Source organism: Urocitellus parryii, chromosome 10, assembly GCF_045843805.1.
Source record: "Urocitellus parryii isolate mUroPar1 chromosome 10, mUroPar1.hap1, whole genome shotgun sequence".
Taxonomy (NCBI): domain Eukaryota; kingdom Metazoa; phylum Chordata; class Mammalia; order Rodentia; family Sciuridae; genus Urocitellus; species Urocitellus parryii.
The window spans coordinates 46,332,489-46,360,105 of NC_135540.1; the positions used below are offsets into that span (position 1 = coordinate 46,332,489).

Consider the following 27,617-nt stretch of genomic DNA (forward strand, 5'->3'; position numbering starts at 1 on the left):
AATGATGAATAAAAATGGTGTCAATAAGACATAGTTCCTCTCCTTCTCTAGCTGAAACTTGTTTCTATTGGCTTTATGGTAAAACTCATTTATTTAATCTAGCTTTTCTATTTATAATTTTACCCTTCTATCTCAGTAGACTTACTTCAAAACTTTATTCTGTTCTTTAATTTTCTTTAATTTTATATTAATTTTTATTTTGAAACAGCGTCTCTCACTTTTAATTTTTATTTTTAGAAAGCATCTCTCACTAAGTTGCTTAGGGACTTACTAAATTGCTGAAGCTGGCTTTAAACTTCCAACTCTGAGTTTTAGGATTACAAGCATGTGCTAACACATGGAGCTAGTGCATTCATTTATATTGTGAAGTAGTATTCTATTGAATTTATTGATAGACACCTGGGTTGTTTCTAGTTTTGGCTTATTACAAATAATAATGTCATGCACATTGACTTATTCAATGCATGAAGATTTATATTTAGTTTTCTTCAGATATTTTTATCGTTTTAGCTTTTAAATTTAGGTCCTTGATTTATTTTGATTCAATCTTTGTGTATGGTATGAGGTAGGGATCAAACTTCTTTTGTATGTGGATAACCAGTTATTCAGGCTCATTTCTTGAAAATATATTCTTTCCCTATTGATTGGTCTTGGCATCCTTGTCAAAAATCAATTAGCCATAAGTATATGGGTTTATTTCTGAAATCTGTTGCTCTTTTATTGATTTTCATGTCCATTTTTATGTCTGAAACTGTCTTTATTGTATCTTTGTAGTAAATTTTACATCTTTCAGTTATTTCAGATGGTGAGAGAAAACAAATATGGTCTCTTTTATTCCATCTTGACTTGAAGTGATTTTTTTTTCTTTGCCTAGGTTTTGTTAGTGTAGAGAAATGCCACTGACTTTTATCTACTGATTTGTATCCTGAAAGCGTACTGAATTCATTTATTAATCCCAACAGGGTTTCTTTAAGATATATGCGAATATGTTATTGGCCAGCAAATAATTTAACTTATTTTTCAATTTGGAATCCATGTATAAATATTTTTGTGCCTATTTCTAGTATTTTGTTGAATAGAAATCACAAGAATGGAAAAATTTGTCTTATTACTGATATAGAGGAAACCTTGAGATACACCATTCAGTATAATAGCCATGGACTTTTCATATATAATCTTTTTAATGCTTAGATAATCTTCTGTTTCTAGTTTGTTGAATACTTTTATCATGAAAGAACACTAAATTTCTTCAAGTGCTTTTCTGTATCAACTAAGATGATCATGTGATTTTTGTCTTTCCTTCTGTTAATGTGGTATGTCAAATTTATTGATTTACATGTGTTGAACCATACTTGTATTCCAGGCTTAAATCCCACTCAGGCATGGTGTATGATCCTTTAATGTACAGTAAAATTCAATTTGGTAGTATTTCATTGATGCAATCCCTTAAATCTTTCACCTGGGAAAATTTCACTGGAGTCAATACTGCTTATCCCAGGGGAAATGCTAGCTGCCCTGCACCTCAAGATGAAGGCTGAGCCAAATCCTCCACGTGCACTGGTCACACAGTAGGACATGCTGTGACCTGAGCATTCAACATCTGTTGCTGGATGGACCGTTGGCATCAGTTAAGCCACCACCACCTTACCTAATAATCCCTTTTTTTGATCTTGTAGGTAGTGTCTGAAATGGTCACGCATGTTTTCTCCTTACTGAGGTAACAATCACCTGGTAGCATATCATCAGTTCACACCTCATCATAGGTGTGAATAGACTCCTCATTCAAAGGAGTCCATAGCACAAATTTTTACCCTTGCCTTCACACATTAGATTATATATTCTGTAAACATTTTTGTGCCATAAAAAGTATGAAAAATCTTCTTCTGAAGATAAAAGCTGCCATTTCCATTCAGTTTCTCCAGAAGAAATGGTGTTTATTTTTCTGTAATGGCATAGAAACATAGTGATAAGAAATAAATAGGACAACTTAGCTTTAGGGAAATGATTGTGCCGAAGTAAGCAAATTGGTGAGAAATTGTCAAAGCAAGAAACAACTTTTAGCAAAAGTCACTCTTGGAGTTGAAAGAGAAAGTATAATCTGTATCATTAAAGAAAGACCATGAGAATATTATCAGATAAACAAAAATAGATAAATGGGAGATTACTATCAGTTTGAAGGGATTCATGAAATTAATAACTTATCTAACTACATGAATTTAGAAAAGTTATAAATAAATTCTATATAGTGTACCCTATCTATTAGTTTTTAAGATTATAATAACATGATCATTTAATCATCATTGCTAATTTAAAATTAATCTAGACCAATAGATTTAAATAAAAATAGATTTAAATAAAATTTCTAATTATGAAAAAAGGTGGTATTTACTCAAATTATCTTTCCTGAAGCTCCTGGAAAACTATATCCAAGAGTAATATCAATGTTTGTGGAAAAAATCTTTGTGGCATATGAGTAGGCCCTATGTAGGCTTTGTCCATTATTGTATTGCCTGTACCTATTTAGCATGTGAAAGGTGCTAAATATTCTGAATAAATGAATATGTTCTCTAACAATGTTTTCTCTTAGCAATCTAGTTCAGTGTTAGAAGCATAGATTTAGCAAAAAGAAAAGCTTGGGTTTGAAACCTGTGTCTCTTATTAGCTAGTTGATTGATCTTTAGTAAATACTTAACTTCCAGCGGTTCTGTTTCTTCATGTACAGAATGGATATAGCTCAGATCATAAGCCCTTTATCAGGATAAGTGGAAATGTCTAAAACACTTAGCATTGTGTGTAATATCTCAAGACATTCAGTTAGTGAAAGCCATTATAAATATTGAATGTAGGTCTTCTATCCATGGTGCATGGCCTTAAGGACTTAGTAGTTTATTATATTTCTTGGTAGAGAAAAGGTCTCTTAATCATATAGATCAGAGATGGGAAAGCTGGGTGACTTATACTTATGGGTTACCTCTATTAATCTGAGAATGATAAATACAGTTTATAAGTGTGCATTCTAAAATTTTTGACATAACTTATATCCTAGGAGTTAGGAAATAGATGTTGTGAAGTAGTTTATCCAAAAGATGTAAGGAAATAAATTAATAAGGAAAAGGCAACATAAAATTAATGAAGAAGGGGTTGTGGCTGTGGCTCAGCATTAGCGTGCTTGCCTAGCATGTGTGAGGCACTGGGTTTGATTCTCAGTACCACATACAAATAAAAAAAAGGTCTATCAACAAATAAAAAATAAAAATTAGATAAAAAAATTAATAAAGAAGTAAAATCAAGTGTATCATTAATTACAGTAAGTTTAGGTTTTGTCAGCAATCAAGTCACACTTCCCCTCAGTAACTCGATGTACCAGGTGCATGCTAGGTCCAGTATGTACGTCAAGCGTCATTTTATTTGGATGCAGGTGGTCTCCATCTAGAATTGCTTTTCCTGTGTGTTGGTTTTGCTCTTGGGTCAGTCATTTTTATTGCCAGAATTTGCACAGTGATGTTCTACCAACTTGGCCCCTCTCAGAGAATTAGCTTACCTGTCCCCAGAAACCAGCAGAGCTCCTTTGATTACATTTCATGAGCTTAGCTCAGGTCCGAAACTAGAACTCCCTATGACTTAAGAGGGTGTTGAAGGGTGTGTTACTGTAAAGAAACATTGGGGCTGATGCATTATCACATATGAGTGACAGCCTCAAACTGCAAACATCTACATCTTGGATTCTAGTTAAAATCTGCAGGAATGGCTGAACAAAAAGTAAGAATTGACTAATAATCATGAAGAATATTCAGGGGAAAAAGGGAATAACTTAATATCAGATATATACTAGGGACATTCACGTCAGAGCTGTCGGTAATATGCTCCTTGGTATAGGATCCAGTTTCTGGATCTTGAATATCTCCCAGACTCCTGTCTTCATTTCAGTCTAGATACATTTTGGTATAGAAAATAGTTCAAAATATTGTCAGAATTTTGAAGTAATTTTTTAGTAATGCTAATATATCTGATAAGAAATGTGAGGCCAGCCTGTTTTTAAAAGTTGATTTTTTTTCTGTAGAAGCTTTTTAAAAACTGAATTTTATTGTGTATATTTAAGTTATACAACACAATGATATAGGATGCACATAGACACTAAAAAGGTTACTATAGCAAAGCAAATTATTCATCATTTCACAGTTGCCCCCCTCCTTTTTTTTGGAGGGGGAAGAGCTGTTAAAATTTCATTTAGCATGAATCTCAACAATTTTACTACCTATAATCCTCATGTGTGTCTTAGCTCTCTAGACTCATTCATCCTGTGTATCTGCTACTTTGTGTCCTCTTGCCTATATTTCTACATTTCCTTTCACCAGCCCCAAACCCTAGTGACCACTGTTTTGTTTTCTCTCTCGATATATATTTGAATTTTAAAAATATTCCACATATAAGTGAAGTCAGACCATATGTCAGACCATTTTTTTCTTTCTGCATCATGTCCTCCAGGCTCATCCATTCTATGGCAAATGACAAGAACTTGTTCCTTTTGAGGGCTGAATGGTATTGCAATGTGTATGTGCACCTGAATTTGTTTATCCTTTGGTCCATTGACAGAAACAGGTTGTTTTCATATGTTGGCTATAGCAAATAATGCTGCATTGAAGATGGTAGTATGTAGCCCCCGTCCAGCTAGGGCGGCTGAATTAAAATCACTCATGTGAATTTGGGGTGATGCAAAATACGACACAGACACAAAATACCTTTTATATGAGCTTTAGGATGGCTATCAGCCTCAGGCTCCCCAAAGGGGGGTAAGAGAAGGTCACAGAGGCTGACGAGAGAGAGAGAGAGAGAGAGAGAGAGAGAGAGAGAGAGAGAGAGAAAGCATATTCAGAAGTGGGCTTTTATTTGGGAGGATGCTGTTTACTAGAACATTCTATGCAATGAGGGCAGAAGAGGTAGGATTACAAAGGAGCTGGTGAGTGTAACTCAACCCCAGTCGGTGACACCTACACCTGGAGCCACACCTTGTAATCTGAGTTTGGGTAATGCCAAGTTACTTAGAAAGCAATAATTGTTCAGTGCCCTGGGGCATCAAGACTTAAAGGTGTGTTCATCCAGGGCGGCTCCCCACCATAGTGCAGATATCTTTACAAGGTGGTGATTTTCTTTCTTTGGATATATAACCAGAAGAGAAATTTCTGGGTCATCTGGTAATTCTCTTTTCCATTTCTTTTGAAACCTCCATCTTGTTTTTCCTGCTAGTTTTACCATTGTACATTTCCACCAGTAGGGTAAAAGAGTTCCCTTTTCTCCATATGCTCACCAATATTTGTTATCTTGTGACTTTTTCCATAATAGACATTCTATGGTTGGTATGAGGTGGTACTTCATGTGGTCTTGATTTGCATTGCTCTGATGATTAATGATGCACATTTTCATATACCTGTCAGTGATTTTTATTTACTTATTTATTTTGAGAATGACTTATTCAGGTCTTTTGTCCATTTTTTTTTACTGGTTTGTTTTTCTAAATTGGATTACACATTCTCTTCGAATATTAACATTTTATCCAATATATGGCTTGCAAATATATTTTTCTCAATCATTAGGCTGCTGTTTAATTTTGTTGATTATTTTCTTTGCTATGTAAAAGCTCTTTAGTTTGATGTAGTCTCAATTATTTTTGCTTTTGTGGCCTGAGCTCTTGGTGAGATATCCAATAAATCATTGCCAATGCCTATAGCCATGAGCTTTCCCCGTATATTCTCTTTCAGGAGTTTTTTACTTTCTGTGGCTTTATATATCTTGAGTTGATTTTATGTATGGTGTAAAGAAGACTTAAATATGGCAATCCTATTTTCTTAGCACCATTTATTGAAGAGACTATCCTTCTCCCATTGTGTCTTCTTGCTAATTTTGTCAAAAATTATCTGTTTATGTTTGGATTGGTTTCTGGTCTCTCCATTCTATTACACTTGTCTAGATGTCTGTTTTTATGCCAATTCTTATGTTGTTTTGTTTTTGATAATATGAGTTTATTTTTTATTATTTTTTGGGGGGAGGTACCAGGGATTTAACTCAGAGATACTCAACCCCTGAGCCACATCCCTAGCTCTATTTTGTATTTTATTTAGAGACAAGGTCTCAGTGAGTTGCTTAGTGCCTCACTTTTGCTGAGGCTGGCTTTGAAGTTGAGATTCCCCAGCCTCAGCTTCACGAGCTGCTGGGATTACAATTATATGCTACCGTGCCTGGCTATAACATAATTTTAAATCAGAAAATATGATGGCTCATGTGTGGGCTGTCTCTCGTCCAGTGCAGAGGTCCAGGGTATAGGAGAGTGTGGCTGCAGAGTTGCTAATCAAGACCTCCGGAGACCAAGTAGGAAGCAGTTTTGATTTTATTGTGCAGTTACCATGTATATATACTCAGGTAGTAGTAGCTAAACAGATTACAGGCAGCCACCAAATCAATTTCTGCTAACTGTCCTTACAGCGACCAATCGAGGCATGGGCTGTGGAGCAAGCACAGGGACTCCAACACATGGCCTCACACCCAGGACTGTGCTTATGGGGTAAGTGGCCTGCTGCTCACGTGCCTAGGACAGGGGGAGTGGCCTGCCACTCAGATGCCCTTAACCTTTGCCATGTATGGAGTCCTCCATGCACTTGTCCCCACAGGCTCCAAGTTTATTTTTTCTTTCTCAGAATTGTTTTGGCTATTTGGGATCTTTTGTGGTTCTATATGAATTTTAGAAAGGTTTTTTTCTGTCACTGTGCAAATGCCATTGGGATTGCACTGAATCTGCATAATATTTTGAGTAGAATTGACATTTTAACAATGCTAATTCTGCTAATTCACAAACACAGCATATGTAATGTATTTTTGCCTTGTTTAATTTCTTTAATTAATGTTTTATAATTTTAAATATACAGATCTTTTACCTTCCATGGTGATATTTATTCCTAAATACCTCATTTTTTTCTGATGCTCTTATAAAAAGGACAATTTTCTTGATTTTTTATTAGATCATTATATAAAAATGATGCTGATTTTTGTATGCTGATTTTGTGTCCTGCAATTTTACCAAATTAACTTATTAGTTTTAACAGTTTTATTTTGGTGGAATCTTTGGGTTCCTTTCATCTATAGGATCATGTCATTTACAAATTAGGATAAGATTACTTTTTTCTTTTGAATATTAAAGCTTTTTCTTTCTTTCTTTTCTATTTTCTTTTTGTTTGTTGCTCTTTCTAGTACTTCCAGTACTATGTTGGAGAGAGGTGCCAAGAGTGGGCCTTGTACAGATCTCACTGGGAAAGCTTTTAGTTTTTGTTTTCCCATTGATTAGAATGTCAGCTAATTTTTTTTTCTAAATTGCTTATTTTCCCCATTATGATGTTTGTTAATGTGATGTGTCACATAAATTGATTTGAAAATGTTAAAACAGTCTTGCATGTCAGAAATAAGTTCCATTTGATCATGATCTATAATTTTTTGACATGTTATTGGACTCAGATTGCTAGTGCTTTATTAAGGATTTTTCATCACTGTTAACTGGAAAGATTGACCTGTAGTTTTCTTTTCATGTGACATATTTGTCTGACTTAGGGTTTAAGATGATGCTGGCCTCATAAGATGTATTTAGAATTATTCACTTTAGCTCTATTTTTGGAAGAGCTTAAGAAATATGGGTGTTAATTCTTCTTTGAATGCTTAGTAGAATTCAGTTAGGAAGCTACCTGGTCCTAGACTTTTATGTGTTTGTGGGAGGAGGGTTTTGATTACTTTTTAGTATTTTTTTGTTTTGTTTTTATGGTTTCTCTTTAATACTTGTAATATCTCCCATTAAATTTTAACTAAGTCATCTTGGGCTCAAATCTCAGGACGAAATATTGCCATTGAAACACAGTGAATGTTTCTTATGGCTTTTGTATTTCAAAATTCAAAGCATCTGACTTGAAATAGAGATAGAAAATAAGAGGTGAAAAAGCAAAATAAGAGGTAATAAATTTTCTCTCTTCTCCTAATCACTCAAACCCAAGTGAGGAATTGACTATATTGAATTTGGTTTTGAAAATGGGCTTGAAAAGAATCGATGAGGGAGTAGATATGGATGAGTCCCTCTTAGAGGTCCCTATACTTTTTCTCAGAGTGGAGTTGGCAAAATTTCCCCAATAGACTTGTGGCTTTGAAAACAGACAGGGATAATGCCTCACCAAAGGATGGATGAACCTCCTGGGACAAAAAATGACTTACTATGTCCTTAGACTTGTGAAGATTTATGATGTTTTGAGAAGCCACTTCAGAAAGTACTCTAAGTCTGAATTCAAATCAAAGAGAGCTTTATTTACCTGGCCAGGAACTGTTACCCACCTGTAGAGACTGAAGTTCTGTGGGAGAATAGCAATTTCCTAGATTGTGTCTTGGGAATTTAAGGATGAAAACTATAACTCAGGTGCTTTTCTCAGCATCATGCAAGCAAGCAAGTTACAGAAGCTAAAAAAAGCAGTTAGCTTAACCACATCTTGGTCTCAATAAGTGTTAGTCTACTGTATCAGTTTCAGCTGAGTAGGGGCGAGAATCTATTTGAAAGTCATGTAGACCCATAAATGTACTCAAACTCAGGATGTAGCTCACCAGGACCACCAACATATCCTGAGTTGGGTACATTCTGTGGGGTACAAAGTTCAGAAAAACAAATTTTAATAAGAAGATTCCTTTTGTTTCTGTCTCTCAGAAATGGGTTGTGCAACAGTTTTTTTTTTTTTTTACAGAAGGCAGCAAAATGGAGTCTATGACAGCTCTTGCTTTATAATTGTCTTATCTGACTTACCAAATCTTATATCTATAATCTCTATTTTTTACTAATCTATAAACTATAACTCACGCTCTTACTGATTTTATTGATTATTTACACCACAACAATGTCACCCTCACATGTTGGAAAAGCAGAAAAATCATCACATCAAATCTAGAGTCGTATGAAAGATGCAGAAAAATCTGCTAAATATGAAGGTACCCTGAGGATGGGCACAAGAGATCACTTGGTGGCAATTTTCATAGACTGATGACAAAGGTCAATCTTATGGACATATCAGTGTTATAATGAATTAAATTCCACAATTTCTATTTTTAACGTCACAGAATGAGTTACATGGCATTAGTTCTCAGTGCTTATTTTATTATCTGTACATTTAAGAGGCACTTATTTCATTTTGAACAGTTATACTGCATTCATCTCTGGTGCTTTTGTTTCCACTTTGCTGGAAAAATGAGGGATGTGAAGCAGAAAAGGAAGGAAGCCTTTCAGGATGCCCTTGCACTTCTTATCAACTGAGACTTCAAAACAGCGCAACACACTGGATAATGAAATATAAGATTATGCTAATGAAATGATAGAATTGCCTGGGAAATAGTGACTTTAGTTAAAAAAAATGCACTGTTTCCTGAGAAACTGTTTCACCTACCAGTCCCCATCCCTGGCTCCACCTTCACCCTCATTTACCTGGTGAACTATTATCATCTAACTCGTGTCCAGTTTAGAAGCCAGCCTCAGCCATAAAAGGAAGGCCTCATCTTTGAGCACCATTCCTCTGGCTGCATGACCACAGAGACAGTGAACCCTCTGCTGCAGCTTCTGATCATCTTCTTTCAGTTCCAAAATCTTTCCCAGCTTCTGCATGGGGAGAAAAATGTTTGTTTTCTTTTGCTGAGTGTCCACTGCTGATTGGATGCCCTCCCGTGTCCTATGCCCAGTAATCTTCCTAAAATTCCAGATCAGATTTCTTGACATTTCATTCCTAACTTAAATGGGCTGTTGTGCTAGGTCAAACACAACAAGGAATAATGGCAAAATCTATAGATCTATATATTTAAAAAATCACAGAGCAAATCAAGCATGCAAAGTTGCAGGGTGTGGGGGGGAGGAGAATGTGAAAGGGAGTCTTGTCTGGAATCAGAATGAATAAAATTAAAGCATCCTTTACAATTATGAGTATTTGCCTATTGCTCATTTCTTGGTCTCTACTGTATCTCCAGCACTCAGGACAGTCTTGGCAAACAGTGCACCATCAATACCTATATTTTCAAAGAATATGCAAATAAATTAGCACTTACTGAGTGAATGCTCCATCCTTGATTATGTGCTAGCAGAAGCAGAAAACCAATTTTTAAAAATGATCTACAAGGATTTATGCCCTCTGTAGAAGTCTAAACCTCTATCTCTAAGGGTTCTTGCAAGGTTTTTTTGATTCCAGAAATGTCAACTCATTTGTTTAGATAATTTCTCTAATAAAAAAATAGTACATGATGGAATAATGTGGAATAGGATTATTCTCATTGTTACAATGAATTCTTGAACATCTCTCTCAAATAGGTTGAGTGACTTTTCCCAAAGAGAGACCCACAGGTAAAACATTTTATTATCCTGGTGACTGTAGAAACATGGTTAAGTGTGTAAAATATATCAAAGGTCCAAGTAGCCATCTCTTTCTTACAAATCACTTAGAAATCTTCAAAGTCATTTTCACTGAATGTTATCAGTGTACAGGAGATCATCAAATAAAATACCCACATTTTCCCAGCGTGCTACAACTCAAGGCTTTGTGAAGTTGTTCAAAAGGTACCTGATTACTTATAAAATAATATTAATATTATTTTGTTAATAATATAATGATTCTATATTAATATTGTTTTATAAGTAATCAGTCACTGTTCGAGGAACACAATCTCTGGATTTATAACCTGCAAAACAAAAAGTTTGTAATAATAACATGAGAACAATCAAACCAACCAAAACTTAATAAAAAATCATGGAAATTGTTAAGTTATCCTCTACATATTACGCAGTAGAATGTAAGCTTGATGATTTGTGATAGCAGCAGAGTTCCAGCACCTGGAACAGTGAATGGCTCCACAGATGTTTGTTAAATGAAAGAAAGAATATACTGGAATGTAGGAGACACAGTCATATTAAAACAGTGTTATGTTTCCAGGAATTCCTCATTTCTATCTGTGAATGGCATCCAGTCTTTACTGGTCATTTACTACTGAGCAAGAGGGGAATGGAAAAGATGTTGAATGGGGCATGGGATGACTGGGCAGGTAGAAGAGAACTCAAAGGTGTTTGGGGGTAGTTTTACAATTTTTTCCTCAGGCATTATGATCAGCCATGAACCAGATGCATGGTTTTTCAACTACTTATCCATATTCCATTACATGGGAATAATGCCATTCACTTTTGCGCTATCTAATGCAGCACCAAATCTTCTAGGAAAAACATGACTTAATTAAGCATACTTTGTCCAGAGGTGCAACTGCATCAATCTTGGCAACTAACATTTCCCTAATTATTGTGAATTCAGAGAAGGTGCTTATAATTGCAAAGTGATATACTGATTTTCCCTGGCAGGTTAACCTACTGGTACCATTGACATCAGGTGGGTATTTGACAGTCTTTCACAGACAAAAACAAGTGAAAATTTTATTTTGAATTAGAAAAAAATATTAGTAAAGACTTGCTTGTATTATATAAAATTGATCCCCCAAATTTAGGCAAATGGCCTACTGTCCACATTGTGGCAGAGCATGTATGATAACTATCGCCTAGGAGAGCAAAATTATTTCTTATAAAGACATTAGTTTTTTTCCTATTTTTTTATTGGTGTGTTATAATTGTACATAATGATGTGATTCAATGAATTGTTATATATTTGTACATGCACACAATATAATTTGACCAATATCACTCCCCAGCACTTCCCCCCTCCATTTTTATTGGGAGTCCTAGGGACATTTCCCTACCTCCAACCCTTGGTCCCTTACCTTTCCTGATCTCCCTTTGATTTTTAGGAGATCCACCCCCACATTTCTTTTTCTTTTTCCTCTCTAGCTTTCGCATATGAGATAAAAATATGACCCTTGATCTTCTGAGTTTGACATTTTTTTACGTAACTTCATTTGCAGGAAAAATGGATGGTCTCTAGTTCCATCTGTTTTTCCTACAAATGCCGTAATTTCAGTTTTTTATGGCCAAGTAAAACTCTATTGTGTACATACACCACATTTTCTTTATCCATTCATTCATTGATGGACACTTAGGTTGGTTCCATAGTTTGGCTATTGTGAATTGAGCTGCTATAAACATATTATAAACATACTATTGTGGCTGTGTCACAATAGTATGCTGATTTTAAGTCTTTTGGGTATAAACCAAGAAGAGGGATAGCTGGGTCAAATGGTGGTTCCATTCCCAATTTTCTGAGGAATCTGCATACTGCTTTCTATAGTGGTTGTACCAATTTGCAGTCCTATACATTATTTTTTAAGGCAGAGCTATATCTGTATCTTAGGATTTCAATAGCAAAAAGGTAGATAACTGAGAATTATTTCTACATTTAACTGTGCCCCATACTATAAAGAATATTGAATGGTTCCCAAAAGAGCTGAAATCCAACTTCTCAGGAGGTTAAGGCAGAAGGATCACAAGTTTGAGGCTAGCGTCAGCAACTTAGAGAGACCCTGTCTCAAAATAAAAAATAAAAAAGGCTGGGTATGTAACTAATGGTAGAACTCTCACCTAACATGTGTGAGGCCCTGAGTCTAATCCTAGCCTGTAATCCCAGTATTTGGAAGGAAGGAAGGATGGAAGGAAGCTCGGAGGGAAGGAAGGAAGGAAGGAAGGAAGGAAGGAAGGAAGCAAGGAAGGAAGGAAGGAAGGAGGAAGGAAGGAAGGAAGAAAATAAAGTGCCTATTTTCAGCATCTGTTTCCACTCCTAGGCTCCATGTCTGAATCTAAAGGAGTTAATACATGACATTCAGTGTATATGTTTTCAATGTGTTTATATGTATTTATACAAATAAAAATATGCCATAAATTAAAAAGAAAATAATTTAGACCCTTCTGTTTTTTTATATTCTCATTTAAAAAAAATAACACAGATGGTAAAAATTTAAACTGCACAAAAGTGAAAATTGTCATCTTAACTCTCCAGTTTCCCAGTACCCCACCCTAGAGATATTATTTTGACCAGTGTCTGTGGTAGCTTTTGCTATCAGACACGGGATGTTTCCACTTGAAAATGATAGAAATGGGGCCGAGTGGAGAATTATGAACACATAGGTAAGCTTTAATTGGGGGCTTCACTGAGAGTCGAAGGGAGATAGCACCAACTGAGAGAGTGAAAAGTCTGCTCTCCCAACAAAGTGGAAAGCAAGCTTTTATTGATTTGCTGGGGTGTGCTGAAGTGGTGAGTTTTTACTGGCCATGGGCATAGTCTCAAGATGTTTTCCCTCTGATGCAAGATACAGGCTAATGAAGACATTGTCAGCGTGTCCTAGAATCTGCTGAGCTACTCTTGCAGCTGGCACCAAAATCTTGTGATGGGGCTGAAAGACCTAAGATGCTTGGGCTGCTACAGCTGCTGAGAGCAGGGGGAGGGGAAGGAAGGAGACAACTCGAGCTCCAGTGGGCAATCAAGCCAAGCAGTCTACACACAGAGCTGAGTAGAATCTGACCTGAAGGTTAAGGCCCCAAAGGGGACACATGCAATATGAAGACAGAAATGCCAAGCTTTTCCATCCCATCCTGTTATTCATCAGCCATCTACAGGCCCAAGTGAAGAGCCAGTGTTTCAGCAAAAGTGGCTTTCAGGTCCCTGAAGAGTAACCTAGGCAACTGTTATCATTCTAACCTACACATCAGTGTTTTCTTGAATAAAGCTAGTGGGAAACTAAGAACGCATTGCCCAGCTGTGTGACCTTAAAAATTAGTGGTTTTTAAGTAGACTAAGAATGAGCAAAGCTAGAGGGTTTATTTAGGTTTTTCCTCAGTAACAATTTTATCTTGTGCAAACATTTTTATTAGGGTCTCATGACTGGTTTGTTGAAGGAACACAGGGGCCAGAGGAGAAAAACATGCCATACTAGAGAATAGCTTACTGTACCAGAGATTCATTTAATTATCCTGGTCTTTTGCCCCCATGGGGGTCCCCGAATGTCTCACATATATAACTCCCTTAAAACATGCAAGGGCTAGCATACTATGTACTCTGTTTTGGGTCTTACTTTTTCACTTAACAATATACATTTTGTAGATTTCTCATTTTAGTACATATAGTACTCCATTTGGTTGAATGGTTATGTAGTGTTTCATTGTATGGACATATCATAATTTATTTATCCAATCCCCTGAACACTGATAGATTTTTTTCTTGTTTTTGTTTCTTTTTCCCCCCCAACACTACAAATGATTCTGCAGTGAATATTTTGTGGACATGTGGACTGTGGTAGGCAGAATTAAAAACCAAAAAAACAAAATCCTTGCAAAGGTGTCCCAGCCTAATCCCTGGAAACGGAATAAATTGAGGTACCGTACTGAGAGTATATTATATTACATGGCAATTAGGGCTTTGTTGATGTAATTAAGGTTAGTTATTAATTGACATTAAAATAGGGAGATTCTACTGGATTATTTAGCTGGTGAATAATTATCTTGTTTTGTAATGAGAACATTTAAAATTATACTTTTAGCAATTTTGAAAGATATAATACATATTAGCTATAGTCATTGTACTGTATAATAGATCTAAAAAATGGATTACTCCTGTGCAGTTGAAACTTTATACCTTATTTACTTATTGATTGATTTGAATTCTCTCTATGTTGCTTGGGCTGGCCTCAAACTTGTGATTTTCCTGCCTGGGTCTCATGAGTAGCTGGATTACAGGTGTGAGCCACCATGCTTGGCTGATGGTTTTTTTTTTCTATATGCAAAATTTAAGAAAATTATGCAGGGTCTGGTTCTACAAATCTAGCTACAAACTTAGTAAGATCTTGTCTCAAAATAAAAAATAAAAAGGGGCTATGATGTACCTTAGTGGTGAAGCCCTTGTCTAGTTCATGTGTGGCCCTGGATTCAAACCCTGATATTACAAAAAAAATCAGATTTATCTATATATTGTTTATGTCTTATGGATTTTATTAATTAATGTTTCCATCCCTTCTTTTTTTTTAATTTATTTATTTATTTATTTTTATTGTTGGTCGTTCAAAACATTACATAGTTCTTAATACATCATATTTCACAATTTGATTCAAGTGGGTTATGAACTCCCAATTATACCCTGTATACAGATTGCTGAATCACATCAGTTACACTTCCATTGTTTGACAAATTGCCTTTCTAGTTTCTGATGTATTCTGCTGTCTGTCCTATTCTCTACTATCCCCCCTCCCCTCCCCTCCCCTCCCCTTTTCTCTCTCTACCCCTTCTACTGTAAATCATTTCTTCGATTTGTATTATCTTGTCTTACCCCTCCTTTCCTCTTATATGTCCTTATGTATAATCCTGAGGATCGCCTTCCATTTCCATGCAATTTCCCTTCTCACTCCCTTTCCCTCCCACCTCTCATCCCTGTTTAATGTACATCTTCTTCTCAAGCTCTTCGTCCCTACCCTGTCCTTGTTTACTCCCCTTATATCAAAGGGGTCATTTGGTATTTGTTTTTTAAAGATTGGCTAGCTTCACTTAGCATAATCTGCTCTAATGCCATCCATTTCCCTCCAAATTCTATGATTTTGTCATTTTTTAATGCAGAGTAATACTCCATTGTGTATAAATGCCACATTTTTTTTTATCCATTCATCTATTGAAGGGCATCTAGGCTGATTCCACAATCTTGCTATCGTGAATTGTGCTGCTATGAACATTGATGTAGCAGTGTCCCTGTAGCATGCTCTTATTAGGTCTTTAGGGAATAGACCGAGAAGGGGAATAGCTGGGTCAAATGGTGGTTCCATTCCCAGCTTTCCAAGAAATCTCCATACTGCTTTCCAGATTGGCTGCACCAATTTGCAGTCCCACCAGCAATGAACAAGAGTGCCCTTTTCCCCACATCCTCTCCAGCACTTATTGTTGTTTGACTTCCTAATGGCTGCCAATCTTACTGGAGTGAGATGGTATCTTAGGGTAGTTTTGATTTACATTTCTCTGACTGCTAGAGATGGTGAGCATTTTTTCATGTACTTATTGATTGATTGCATGTCCTCCTCTGAGAAGTGTCTGTTCAGGTCCTTGGCCCATTTATTGATTGGGTTATTTGTTATCTTATTGTCTAATTTTTTGAGTTCTTTATATATTCTGGTTATTAGGGCTCTATCTGAAGTGTGTGGAGTAAAGATTTGTTCCCAGGATGTAGGCTCCCTGTTTATCTCTCTTATTGTTTCTTTTGCTGAGAAGAAACTTTTTAGTTTGAGTAAGTCCCATTTGTTGATTCTATTTGTTAATTCTAGCACTATGGGTGTCCTATTGAGGAATTTGGGGCCCGATCCCACAGTATGTAGATCATAACCAACTTTTTTTTCTATCAGATGCCGTGTCTCTGATTTAATATCAAGCTCCTTGATCCATTTTGAGTTAACTTTTGTGCATGGCAAGAGATAGGGATTCAGCTTCTTTTTGATGCAAATGGATTTCCAGTTTTCCCAGCACCATTTGTTGAAGATGCTATCCTTCCTCCATTGCATGCTTTTAGCCCCTTTATCAAATATAAGATAGTTGTATTTTTGTGGATTGGTTACTGTGTCCTCTATTCTGTACCATTGGTCCACCCGCCTGTTTTGGTACCAGTACCATGCTGTTTTTGTAACTATTGCTCTGTAGTATAGTTTGAAGTCTGGTATCGCTATACCGCCTGATTCACACTTCCTGCTTAGTATTGTTTTTGCTATTCTGGGTCTTTTATTATTCCATATGAATTTCATGATTCTTTTATCTATTTCTACAAGAAATGCTGTTGGGATTTTGATTGGCATTGCATTGAACTTATAGAGAACTTTTGGTAATATCTCCATTTTGATGATGTTGGTTCTGCCTATCCATGAGCAGGGTATATTTTTCCATCTTCTAAGGTCTTCTTCTATATCTTTCTTTAGGGTTCTGTAATTTTCATTGTATAAATCTTTCACCTCTTTTGTTAGGTTGATTCCCCAGTATTTTATTTTTTGGGGGGATATTGTGAATGGAGTAGTTTTCCTCATTTCCGTTTCAGAGTGTTTGTCGCTGATATACAGGAATGCCTTTGATTTATGCGTGTTGATCTTATATCCGGCCACTTTGCTGAATTCATTTATTAGCTCTAATAGCTTCTTTGTAGACCCTTTTGGGTCTGCTTGGTATAGAATCATATCATCTGCAAATAGTGATAATTTAAGTTCTTCTTTTCCTATTTTTATGCCTTTAATTTCTTTCGTCTGTCTAATTGCTCTGGCCAGTGTTTCGAGGATTATGTTGAACAGAAGTGGTGAGAGAGGGCATCCCTGTCTTGTACCAGACCTTAGAGGGAATGCCTTCAAGTTTTCTCCATTCAGAATGATGCTGGCCTGTGGCTTATCATAGATTGCTTTTACAATGTTGAGGTATGATCCAGTTATCCCTAATTTTTCTAGGGTTTTGAACATAAAGTGATGCTGTACTTTGTCGAATGCTTTTTCTGCATCTATCGAGATGATCATATGGTTTTTATTTTTAAGTCTATTGATGTGGTGAATAACATTTATTGATTTCCGTATATTGAACCAGCCTTGCATCCCATGGATGAATCCTACTTGATCATGGTGTATAATTTTTTTGATATGTATTTGAATCCGATTCGCCAGAATTTTATTGAGGATTTTTGCATCAAGGTTCATTAGAGATACTGGTCTGTAGTTTTCTTTCTTTGTAGTGTCTTTGTCTGGTTTCGGTATCAGGGTGATGTTGGCCTCGTAGAATGAATTTGGAAGTTCTCCCTCTTTTTCTATTTCCTGAAATAGCTTGAAAAGTATTGGTGTTAGTTCCTCTTTAAAGGTTTTGTAAAACTCTGCTGTATACCCATCCGGTCCTGGGCTTTTCTTAGTTGGTAATCTTTTGATGGTTTCTTCTGTTTCCTCTATTGTTATTCGTCTGTTTAGGTTGTCTATGTCCTCCTGACTCAATCTGGGCAGATCATAAGACTTAAGGAATTTATCTATGCCTTCACTATCTTCTATTTTATTGGAGTATAAGGATTCAAAATAATTTCTGATTATCTTCTGTATTTCTGAAGTGTCTGTTGTGATATTGCCTTTTTCATCCCGTATGCTAGTAATTTGGGTTCTCTCTCTTCTTCTCTTCGTTAGCATGGCTAAGGGTCTGTCAATTTTATTTATTTTTTCAAAGAACCAACTTTTAGTTTTGTCAATTTCTTCAATTGTTTCTTTTGTTTCAATTTCACTAATTTCAGCTCTGATTTTAATTATTTCTTGCCTTCTACTTCTTTTGCTGTTGTTTTGCTCTTCTTTTTCTAGGCTTTTGAGATGAAGTATGAGATCATTTATTTGTTGGTTTTTTCTTTTTTTGAGGAATGAACTCCAAGCAATGAATTTTCCTCTTAGAACTGCTTTCAATGTGTCCCATGGATTCTGATATGTTGTGTCTGTGTTTTCATTTAACTCTAGGAAGTTTTTAATTTCCTCCTTGATGTCTTCTAAAACCCATTGATCATTCAGCAACCTATTGTTCATTCTCCAAGTGATGCTTGATTTTTCCTTCCTTCTTTTATCATTGATTTTCAGTTTCATTCCATTATGATCAGATAAGATGCATGGTATTATCTCTACCCCTTTATATTGTTTAAGAGTTGCCCTGTGACATAATATATGGTCTATTTTTGAGAAGGTTCCATGTGCTGCTGAGAAAAAAGTGTAACTACTTGATGTTGGGTGGTATAGTCTATATATGTCAATTAAGTCTAGGTTGTTAATTGTGTTATTGAGTTCTATAGTTTCCTTATTTAACTTTTGTTTGGTATATCTGTCCAGTGGTGAGAGAGGTGTGTTGAAGTCTCCCATGATTATTGTATGGTGGTCTATTAGACTCTTGAACTTGAGAAGAGTTTGCTTGATGAACACAGCTGCACCATTATTTGGGGCATATATATTTATGATTGTTATGTCTTGTTGGTGTATGGTTCCCTTGAGCAGTATGAAGTGTCCTTCTTTATCCCTTTTGATTAACTTTGGCTTGAAATCTATTTTATTTGATATGAGTATGGACACTCCTGCTTGTTTCCGCAATCCATATGAGTGGTATGATTTTTCCCAACCTTTCACCTTCAGTCTATGAATATCTTTTCCTATCAGATGCGTCTCCTGTAGGCAGCATATTGTTGGGTCTTGTTTTGTGATCCATTCTACTAGCCTGTGTCTCTTAATTGGTGAGTTTCAGCCATTAATATTTAGGGTTATTATTGAGATATGGTTTGTTCTTCTAGCCATATTTGTTTATTGATGTTACTAAACCTGATTTGTTATCCTCTTTGACTACTTTCCCCCCTTTACTGTCCTACCTCCCATTGTTGGTTTTCAATGTTATTTTCCATTTCCTCTTCCTGTAATGTTTTGCCAAGGATTTTTTGATGCTGTTCAACATAGTCCTCGAAACACTGGCCAGAGCAATTAGACAGACGAAAGAAATTAAAGGCATAAAAATAGGAAAAGAAGAACTTAAATTATCACTATTTGCAGATGATATGATTCTATACCTAGCAGACCCAAAAGGGTCCACAAAGAAGCTATTAGAGCTAATAAATGAATTCAGCAAAGTGGCAGGATATAAGATCAACACGCATAAATCAAAGGCATTCCTGTATATCAGCGACAAACACTCTGAAACGGAAATGAGGAAAACTACTCCATTCACAATATCCCCCCAAAAAATAAAATACTGGGGAATCAACCTAACAAAAGAGGTGAAAGATTTATACAATGAAAATTACAGAACCCTAAAGAAAGATATAGAAGAAGACCTTAGAAGATGGAAAAATATACCCTGCTCATGGATAGGCAGAACTAACATCATCAAAATGGCGATATTACCAAAAGTTCTCTATAAGTTCAATGCAATGCCTTTAAATCAGTGTCCAAACTTGGTTGTATGGTTAGTGACCCTGTGGGTGGTGCATAGATGGGGAGAGTCAAATGGTCCATTGCTCACTCCATAGAGGATAGAGACCAGAGAAGGCTCTCTGGGAAGAGGGTATGAGCTGTGTCACTAAGGTGACTTAGAAGTAACTCTCTCATTGTTTTTTCTGCTGCTTGGCAAGGTGGTCAGCTGCAGATTAATGGTGAAAGGAGCTCTAACAAGCTGCGCGAAATCTCGATTAAAGCCGCTGCTCAGAGCACCATGCTCAGCACTTCAGCAACCCCTATACGCTCATTGTTATACAAAATTACACATAAGAGGTTGTGAGGGGAACGGGAAAATAAACAAGGAGAGAAATGAAATACAGTAGATGGGGTAGAGAGAGAAGATGAGAGGGGAGGGGAGGGGGGATAGTAGAGGATAGGAAAGGTAGCAGAATACAACAGTTACTAATAGGGCATTATGTAAAAATGTGGACGTGTAACAGATGTGATTCTGCAATCTGTATTTGGGGTAAAAATGGAAGTTCATAACCAACTTGAATCTAATGTATGAAACATGATATGTCAAGAGCTTTGTAATGTTTTGAACAACCAATAAAAAAAGAAGTAACTCTCTCTTTGTAGTCCATTAATAAAAGGTACTTATTCTTCCTTGTTGTAATTAAAATAATTTAAAAACCTAAATTATAAATTGGGTGAACTAAGTTCTAATCTGTGGGGATCATTAGAATTATCTGGAGAAGATTTAAAGATTTTCCATGCCTAGGCTGCATCCCAAACCAATTAAATCATAATTTCAGATTTTTTTTGCAACAGGATCCAGTTTTCAACATTTTCCATAGCTCCTAAGTAATTCCAAATATGTAACCCAAGCTGAGAAAAACTGTTCAAGTCTGTATTCTATTCTATTCAGCTGTGTGAACAGGTGCTATATCTCCCTGACCATTTCTGTGGTTTGGTTTAAAGATGAATGAAAACATTTAATGAAGAAGAAATAGATGAGTATGTAGTTTCCTTTTGAATTTAATGTTCCAAAAAAATTAGATATCTCACAGTGAACCTCTCTAGTTTTAGATGTGGAAATGTGGACTTTTTTAAAAAAACCTTTATGTGAAATTCCTTTGCTTTTGGTAAGGTCACTTCTATCTCCTCAGGCAAGTGGTGTATCAGTCTTCCAGGAAAAAAATTGGATAAGAAAGGGAAAATACAATAGACACTAGTATGGCCCTATGTATAAACGTGGCTGTATAACCAATGTGATCCTGCAATCTGTACACGTGGAAAAATAAGATTACGTATCCCATTTGAATCAAAAGTATGATATGTCAAGATCATTGTAATGTTTTGAGCATTTAATAATTTTTTATTAGTTAATAAAAAATTAAATAAAAAAGAAAGGGAAACTTATGAGGCTTGTGAGTTGGAAAATCTTAATGATTACTAACTAGAAAGTGTTCATTTCTTCTACACTATAAAATCAAACTCAAAATAAATAAATATATGCTCAAAGTAGTCTCTCCAACCCCAATACAATTTCTTGTACAGTCAGTCTCTGTATTCAAATTAGTTTTGCAATGATCAGTCATATTTAAAAAATGCAACATATCCCAGAGAGTTAGATGTCATACTTTTGATGTTGCTATTAATGAAGTCAACTGGTGGCTGTTTCAGGGTTGGAATACCATAGCACAGTGTGGGATTCTTTGGTGACACTAGGTGTAAGAATTGGTTTGGGGATGGTGATGTGAGTTACGCAGCAAGGAATGGAAATCATATAGTAGTGGCACTTATCAGATGGTGGTCATTGGAAACTGAGGTTGGAGAAGTAATTGATGGCAAGTAGTTCTTAGAGAGTCTGATTTCAACTCATCATTGTTCTTATTATAAATTATCTTCCTGTGTGGACTCACCTATTTTTATAGATTCAACCACTGTCTTTATGTAGATGACTTTCACAGTCCATAGATATCAGACAGATTTCTCCTGAAGCCTTGGACTCACATATTCACCTGGTATTTGAATGTCCCAGAGGTATCTCAAACTAAACCTGTTAAAATGTGAACACATCATTATTTCTTTCTCCCATCTTCCCTCTGTCCTTACACTCCAGAGAACCAACACAAATCTGCTTTTCCCTCTGTTTTCTTGAAAAAAGTCAGAAAATCTATTCATTCATCCAAGATAGAAATTTAGGAAGTAGATTTAATTTTTCTCTGTCCCTCAACCACTCAGCCTATTTTTTCTCAAATCTGTCCCCTCTTCTCCTTTCCTACTAAATACCACCTGGGCTATTGAAAAAGCTTTCTGCTTCCCCTGGCTCAGTGCCATCACCTTTGAATCCCCTCTCCCTTATCAATCATTGCCATCTGAAATATAATCCTAATCATGCTACTCTATCTAAAAATGATTTTGCTATCAGTTGCTTAATAGGATCCATGATATCATTGATCCCCTATGTGTTAGTCTCTCCAAACATATTTCCTGTCACTTTCTGCCTCAGACTTTACTCCCCAGCCACAAAGAATATTCTGGAATTTATCAAATGGGATTTTTTTCCTCCACTGTACTTTTTTTTTTTCATCCTGCCAACACATTCTTTTCCTTTTTTGCCTGGTGAATTATTTTTTTCTCAGGAGTTTCTGATTAGTTATCACTTTCTCTGTGAAGCAACCTAAGTTAAATGTCTTCCTTGAGGACCCCATCTTGCTCTGTTTTACTCTGTTTGCATATTTTTAATTATCTGCCTCGTGAGATCTTTGAAGGAGGGGATATCTTTGACTCTGGAAAATCTGATAAAAGTATTGAACTTTACTACCAAAGGCATTAAAAAATCAGAGGAAAGTTAAATCAAATAAAGGGAAGAAAAGAAAAGGGAAAAGAGAGGGAGAGGTCCTAATGAAGCTACCTCATGGGTTAACTTGTCCCTAGCAAATTGTCCTTTGCAAGTTTGCTTTTTGTTTTCTTTACCTTTGCCTGGCATTCTAAAGTCCAAAGAAAAGATGCACATGAATGATTGTGATACTAGCTACCAGAGCCAGCTATTCCAGGAAAAAGGAACACAAGAAACATTAATCGTAAGACCCCCTAATCAATAATCTTTTTAGACTTTAGAACCCAGAACATTTGATGACCTTCAGATAACCTCAGAAAGCACATCAAAGAAATGGATCACTTTAGGATTAATGATTACTCTTGTGTCCAGCTGTCTGTGGCTAAAAATATACTTCCTTATATTTCCCATAGAAGCTCTTTGCTTGTGGTTGTTAGCCAAGATAGCTTTTGTAACCCCCTATATTCCAATCAGCTAGCTCATTCCAACACAGTTCTTTACCACCACCTTGCCTCTTCACTGCTGTGTGTTTTCAGTTGTGCAGTAAGCAGATTGAGCTTTTACAGGTAGCCCTCAGATTAAATAGCCTCCCAACTGTGGAAGCCTAGAGACTAATAGGTGACGAGGTGCTGGTGAAGAAGTAAGTACACAAATTGACACATACCCTGAATACATTCCCTGCCTATTGTAGTTATGATAACTTCCTTGTGCTCTTGCCACAATGAAAATATTAAGAATGGAAGGTTCTGGTCATAATACTTAATGTGTCAAACACAAGGTATGTGAGTAAGGGGCAGATCAAGAGGCTGGATTCTAAGTTTTATGTGCAGTCAGGTAATTACTAGGCCAGGTTGTTTCACATTGTCAGGAAACTCAGACTTTCCTGATGCTTGAGGAAGGTACCTAAGTGTAACATAAAATAGTCTTAGCTGAGTGAAAGAGCACAGAAGGTGAAATTGCGCACAGGATTTCCCACCCTCCTGTTAATCAGAGGTCCTCCTTGTAGTATCCACTCTGTTGAAGTTTAAAGTTAAATTTTCTTTCTTTCTTTCTTTTTGTTTTGGTACTGGGGATTGAACTCAGGGGCCCTCAACAACTGTGCCACATCCAAGCCCTATTTTGTATTTTATTTAGAGACAGGATCTCACTGAGTTGCTAAGCACCTCCCTTTTACTGAGGTTGAATCCTCCTGACTCAGCCTCCTGAGCCAATGGGATTATAGGCATGGGCCTCTGTGCTGGGCTCCAAGTTTAAAATTTCTAACAGAATGTATTGTTTCCCTTTTATTGTTTTTCAAATGCAGAGATGCTCATCTCTGTCTCTAAACTTGAGCAAAACTTTTATTTTTCCGAACATTTGCTGCAATTGAGGGATAAGGAGGATACTAGATAGTTATCTCTAGTACTTTAGCATTTGCTAAAGTACTAGAGTTGCTGTGTATAAATATGTTTTCAATATGTATTCTAAAAATTGTTTTAGATTGTTAGAAGTCTGACTTGATATAACATTATCAGTCACGATTCTGATTGTTAAATTATTGTATATCACAGAAATACTAAACTCTTATCAGATCTATATGTGTTGTTGTCAACAGTTACACTGGTTTATTTGATGCCTTTTTGAGAGTTCTTTTGCATGCAATGAATTTTGAAGAAATTTCATCAAAAGAATGAAAAGAATATGGACATGTATGGGTTTTCAATAACTTTGGATTAAGAACCTTCCAAAACTCTAATGATAAAACTGATGGGTTTATGAAATTGCTGGCCGAGATCAGGCAGAATAAAAATTAATTGCATAGGCTGAAGGAAATGATAAAAAAGAATTCTGTTTATTTGTAGCATTTTAATTTATATATTGCTGTTCTTTTTTTTATAACAGTATATAACTGGAATTTTTGGCTTTGACTAGAACATCATATTTGAGAATTTACATTGAATACCTGGCTTCAAGGTTTCCCAATCTTAGAGTGAGTGATTAAAAACTGTCACTTCCTGGCAGGCCCGTGAACCTGAAGATACTAAATACTACAAATAAAGTCTGAAGTTTGATTTGCCTTGGCCTCCAAGTTTTAAAACTTTCATTTTGAGATTCCTTTTCAAATTTTCAACAAAACAAATTCACAAGGAGCCTATGTGATTATTCTGGCTACACTTCCTGGCTACCACCTGCTTTCTTTTCCAAGAAGCAATCTACCTGCAGCCCTGTGTGGCTTAAGTGGACAGAATATGTCACACTCCTCCACAAACTACTATTATCTGCAAGTGAAATGCAGGCCCAAAATAATGTTGATAAGAGGAACCCAAGTGACCCTGCAGGGGAAGGCTTTTGTGACCCTTTCAAGACCAGATTCTGAAACTCAGGGAGATAAGGATATTCCTGCTACCCATACAATCTGTAAGAATTTATAGTTAAGAATCTACTTAGAACCTGTCAGTGTGGGCCAAAGTGACCTAGTCATGGCAGTGGGGACTTGAAAGTCTATGTCATCCTGCTGTCAGTCAAAAGTTAAGAGGTGAATCTGGGCAGAACTCTCTGAAAATGTGTCTTGCATCCCCACTAAAACTGGAGTGCGGGAGAGGCACACTGTCCCTCTCCTCTCTGAGAGGACACATTTTCTCCCTTGAGAGTGTCCCCTTTTCCATTTTCCCATTTCTTAATAGGTTGACACCTATTTCTCTGAGCAATAAGCCTGAAATCTTTCTGACTTGATGACAAGAATTGAGGTTTGAAGAAGGGTTATTCATGCAGTTTCAGTTTCCTGGAAGCCCTCACCCAGACCTATAGCACTATCAGGTCCCCTGACACATCACAGGAATTCTATCTCTTCTCACTTGAATAGATTCTACTCCATTTACTCAGTTCTACTCCCTCTCATTATTGTCCATGGGAGTTTTTTCTGTCAAATTTGTGAATGCAGAAGGAATTGGCAAGGTCTGCAGCCTGCACCAACACGATCTGCTGGCAGAAGTGGGGAATCTAGTTTCATCTCAAAACTCCCATTTCAAAGTGTTCAAATTGTACTAGTGATGTTTCTTATAGTTAGCACACTTTGTTTTTTTTGTTTTTTTTTTTTACCATTCCTGGAATACGAGATGGTGAAATTGCAACCTCCTCGCTAAACAGTCAGGAATATGTGCAGTTGCTGACAGTTCTTGTTGGACAGAAATAAATAAAGAGATCTTGTAACAGAGCAGTTTAGGGAGGCATATTTTTTCTTTAATAAAAATAATTCTTTGGACAGATGACCTTCTTCCTTCCCAACTGTTTCTTCAATCTTTCCTCCATCTCTAATATCCATGATTTTGGTATTTTAAATCCTAAAGAAAGTTCTCTTTAATACTTTTTTTTCCTCTTCTCAGTTTAAAAGATAACATTTTTATCTAAAAGGAAGATTCAGATGCAATCACCAGGAATTTGCAACTCCTTTTGATGTGATAAGGAGGCTCCATGGTTTTGGAAGGAAGCAAAACCTATGAAACTCTGCCTTTTTTCCCCCCCAAATGCACCCTCCCCCTTTTTATTTGTTCTTTTTAGAGTGCATTTTGACATATTATATATCCATGGACTATAACTTACTCTAATTAGGATCCCACTCTTGTGGTTTATATGATATGGTGTGTTTCACTGGTCATGTATTCATATATGAACATTTGTGTGATCCATTCTACTCTCTTTCCTATTCCCATCCCCCCTTCCCTTCATTCTCCTTTGTCTAATTCAATGAACTTCTATTTTTATCTCCCTTTCCCTTTTTATTGTTAGTACCCATATATAGAGAAAACATTTGGCTTTTATTGTTTTGGGGTTTGGCTTATTTTTACTTAGCATGATAGTCTCCAGTTCCATCCATTTACCGGCAAATATCATCATTTCATTCTTCTTTATGGCTATTGCATTGTGTTTATATATACCACATTTTTACAAAATCCAATTATCTTTTGAATGGCACATAGGTTGGTTCCATAGCTTAGTTATTGTGAATTGAGCTGCTATAAACATTGACGTGTCCACATCACTGTAGTATGCTGATTTTAAGTCCTTTGGATATAAACTGAGGAGTGGGATAACTGGGCCAAATGGAAAGATCCTTCCTGTTCTTGGATAGGCAGAATTAATATAGTTGAAATGGCCTTACTACCAAAAGTGCTATATATATTTAATGTAATTCCTATTAAAATCCCAATGACTTTCTTCATAGAAATAGAAAAAGAAGCCATGAAAAAAAAGAAGTCTTGGAAAAACAAGAGGCTCAGAGTAGCCAAAACTACTACTTAGTGAGAAAAGTGATGCAGAAGCATCAAAATACCAGACATTAAATTATACTACAGTGATTTAGTAACAAAAATGGCATGTTATTGGCACAAAAACAGACATGATGATCTATGGAACAGAACGGAAGACACAAAAACATACTCACATAAATACAGTTATCTCATACGAGACAAAGGTGCTATAAACATACACATTGAAGAAAAGATTACCTCTTCAACAAATGGTGCCGGGTAAACTGGAGATCCATATGTGGTAGAATGAACCTGAACCCCTATTTCTCACCCTGCACAAACTCAACTCAAGGTGGATCAAGGACCTAGCCATAAGACCAGAGACCCTGTGCCTACTAGAAGAAAAAGTAGACCCAACTGTCCATCCTGTTGGCTTAGGAACCAAGTTTCCCAACATGACTCCTAAAGCACAAGAAGTAAAATCAAGAATCAATAAATGGATGGTATCAAACTGAAAAGCTACTTCACACCAAAGGAACCAATCAAGAAAGTAAGAGAGAGCCTACAGATTGGGAGAAAATCTTTACCATCTGCATCTCTAATAAACCATTCATCTCCAGGACATACAATGAACT

At 36.2% G+C, this 27,617-nt stretch overlaps 1 long non-coding RNA gene across 1 annotated transcript in view; it reads left to right on the forward strand.

The window, feature by feature from the left end:
- The window catches only part of LOC144257267 (uncharacterized), a 146,799-nt gene that overhangs the window by 17,256 nt on the left and 101,926 nt on the right, over positions 1-27,617 (forward strand). The window contains exon 2 of the long non-coding RNA XR_013344411.1: positions 6,478-6,556. This is a non-coding gene — a long non-coding RNA (uncharacterized LOC144257267). The remainder of the gene's footprint in view (positions 1-6,477; positions 6,557-27,617) is intronic.